The sequence below is a fragment of the Agelaius phoeniceus genome, chromosome 10 (genome assembly GCF_051311805.1).
Source record: "Agelaius phoeniceus isolate bAgePho1 chromosome 10, bAgePho1.hap1, whole genome shotgun sequence".
Taxonomy (NCBI): domain Eukaryota; kingdom Metazoa; phylum Chordata; class Aves; order Passeriformes; family Icteridae; genus Agelaius; species Agelaius phoeniceus.
The window spans coordinates 12,549,746-12,553,175 of record NC_135274.1 but is presented as its reverse complement, the minus strand read 5'-3'; positions in this window follow the sequence as shown (position 1 = coordinate 12,553,175).

Genomic DNA, 3,430 nt, shown 5'->3' with positions numbered 1-3,430 from the left:
ACTGAACTAAAGGATAATTTTAAAATATAATAATAATTTTAAAAGATAATTGCAGACAAATATACCCCAGTCTGATTATTAATAGATATAATCCCCACAACTGGGAGTTCTCTTGTTTCTATTCAACTGGTTAAACTTGTATTAGAAAAGTTTATATGAAAACATCAGAAGCAAAAAAAAAAAACAAACCAATTCACAAAAAACCTTTTCCAGTGTTCAAATTAATAAAAGATAAAAAACCTGAAAGTAACATGTAGTGAAGTCCAAGGGCATGGAAGAGAGTGGGCCATCAGACATTCCTAACCAAGTGGGTCTGGTTTCATGGCACAGGATGCACATACAGCAGAACAAGCAGGCACCCTGGGGAGGGACTAAGGTACTTCCAGAATTATTTTTTCCTTCTCCATTGGCATGTTTTTGTAACTATATATAGTGGGTAAAATACTGCATGAATTGGGCACCCAGGAATGTGCTAAAGCTCTGAGACAGTGCTATGGAAGAGAGAAAATGCACATGCTGTACCCTGCTCAGTGCTCCTCAGGCTTGGTGGTGTTAAACTGAACAGAGAAACTGCAGAGCCTTGTGCACTTAGCCCCACACTCCTCTGGCCCTTCCTAATCACCAGCAATCCCTCAGTCAGTGAAGAGCTGCTCCAGATCCTTGCCTTTACAGGACTGGCAGTGTGCTGTGTGCTGTTTGCTCTCAAGGAGCTTGGCCAGCAGGGGAACACAGAATGTATTTTGTATGGTGCAGAAGGAGTTAAGGAGCCATGTGCCTGAGTTCCCTGCAGATAAGAACAACGTGAGCCCCCCTGACAAGCCAGGCAAGCAGCTCTGGCTCAGCAGATAGCAGGAACATGAACTGAAGGGGCAAAGACATCTCACAATTCCAACAGCCATTCATATCCTAGGGAGATTTCAGAGAGCTCTCTTGTCATGTTTTAAGCCATGGCTGCATTTCTCTTTGTCAGAGTGCATTTGCCAGTTGCACTGCTGACTTTTCATATGCAAGTCAGCCTACAGCAGTTTCCAGTAATGGCATCTTATGCAATTTCTGACCTACTTTAACACATTGGGGCATTTGGAAACATGAGATCCACTGCAGCAGCTTTCTGCTTGACAGTGGGACACTGCAGCAGGAAGCCAAGTCTTTAGACTAACACATGGATCCACTAAAACACAGGTGACAGACTATAATTTTCAAGGTATTTGTCAAGCCATTAGCAGCATCCAGACCAATCATCATCTGTATCATTTTTACCTAGAGATCGTGCACATTATTTCAAAAAGATCAAATGGCCAAGTCAGTAAGCTGTTCATAGGCACTGACCTGCATTGCTCTCTCTCTTGGCCCTTCTAGGCTGCACTTCCTGAAGAACACCTCAAATGAGAGCAGTGGGTGTGACTGATGACAAACCATGACCTGGCTAGCAGTACAGGGATCCTCTCTCTTGGCCCACCAGCCAGCTGTGTTCAGAAGAAAGGTGTCCTCTTCTACACATCCTCCAAAACTCCAGCAACCTCAGAGAACTGAAAGTTTTATCAACGGAGATCTTTGACACACTTTCATTAATTCCACTACCAAATGTAACCTAACTACTAACAGGGACCTAACACTACTAAAGCTTTTTCACATTCACAAGAACACTTAAAATGTTAAGAGAACTTGGTACTAAATAAAAGCCATTAAAATATTTATGGTGTTAAGTGCATCTGTCCCATTTGTAATTAGGAGTGAAGTGGCAGTTTCTGAGGTTAGAATCTGCAGCCCAGCAGGTTTAAGAGAGACCTTGTTAGGGACAATAAACCCTGGAGGAGTTATCACTGTAGGGGCTCTCTTGTGTCAGAAGAATAGAAATAGCATAATACGCTCACAAGTCACATAACATTTGGGTACTGAAGGACACATTTCTGTTCTGTACATGTGTAAAGCAAATTCAAAAGAAGATAATCCTCTCTAATACACAATATACATGGCTAAGTAAACTTTCTATACTTGAATATGAAGATTTTTTGTTCCAAATACATTGATGACCATGAGCTTTTTAGACAAGAAGGGAAGTCAAAGCTCTGATTGCAAAAATTTTTAAGATTAAAGCTTTGAGCATTCTGTGGTTTTTAAATCCACACTCAGAGCTGCCCACATACTCTTCTCATTTAGGATTTTTCCAGAAACCCTTAAATTATGCAGTTTTCTCCATCACAGGCGACCTACCTCATTTTTTAAGAAGACCAAAGTGTACCTTCTGATGCAAAGTTCTTGTTCCACTTCAAGCTCTATTTAACTCAATCTCTCCAAAAATAATGATGAATAAACTTCACAGAGAGGTAAACTTAAATAGGGCAAATCCAGGTTCAGCACCAGGCTCCTGAGAACACTGCATTTAAAGAACTGTATGAAATCATTCAGCAGGACTTGGTGCTGAGAAATATATTTTTCCTTTCCAAATCTCCTACTGAGAAAGAGGCAGGGTGCAGGGGATTAAAAACACAGAAAACAATACCCACCCTCCCCACTCTTGTTTTTGTTTCCATACTGATTCACAACTCCTTTAGTCTACAACTCTTCCTTCTACTCTTCATTTCCATCCAGATTTTCTCTCCAGTGCTGCAGAACTTCTACAGCAGACATTTCAGTACAAAAGGAAGGAGTTTTCTTTACTACTGTTCTACAAGCAGCATCATCCCCAGCTGAAAGTAATTAATTACTAGTCAGTGCTAAATGGCATCTGTCCCCAAGGGATCACCTTACCTACTGCAGGCTGGATAAAGAAAGTAATAAGTAATAAATAAAGTAATAATAAGTAAATAAAGCCTTACAGCTCATTTTGTCTTTGACAAGCTTCTCCTCAGCCTCCCCTGTAACCCTGTGTGTGCTCACCTGGGGGGAGGCAGGGGGAGTGGGGCATGGCAAGGAGAAGGAACCTCAGCTGATTTGGACACACACTGGCCATTTTAAGCTTTGAAATTAAACAGCCTTGTTCCAGATTTGAAGGCACTAAAAATTACCCAGTAAGAATTTACCAGTACAAAAGTTAAACATTTCAGATTTCTGGTAACATGGTAGCTAATTTAAATCTTTATTCATAATTTACAATGAAGGCTAAGAAACCTTTACTCTGAAGTTCATATGAAGGAAAACAGTAATTTTATCCTGTCCTAATAGCCTGTACACCTCTTTACAGATAATTGCTGTATCCTTTACCTACTCAAGACAAAGAAATAAAAATTAGAAATAGTTCAGTTTAATTAAATAGCTTAACAACAGACTTACTACCCACATACTATTTACATGCTTATTTTGATAGCTGAACCCTTCCAAAAGTTGTGGTTTTTTCTTCCTCCCCTCCTCCCCCCAAGTGATAATCTTTACATGTTTAAATTAAAAAAAAAAAAACAACTCAAAAAACAAAAAACACTTGTACAGAATC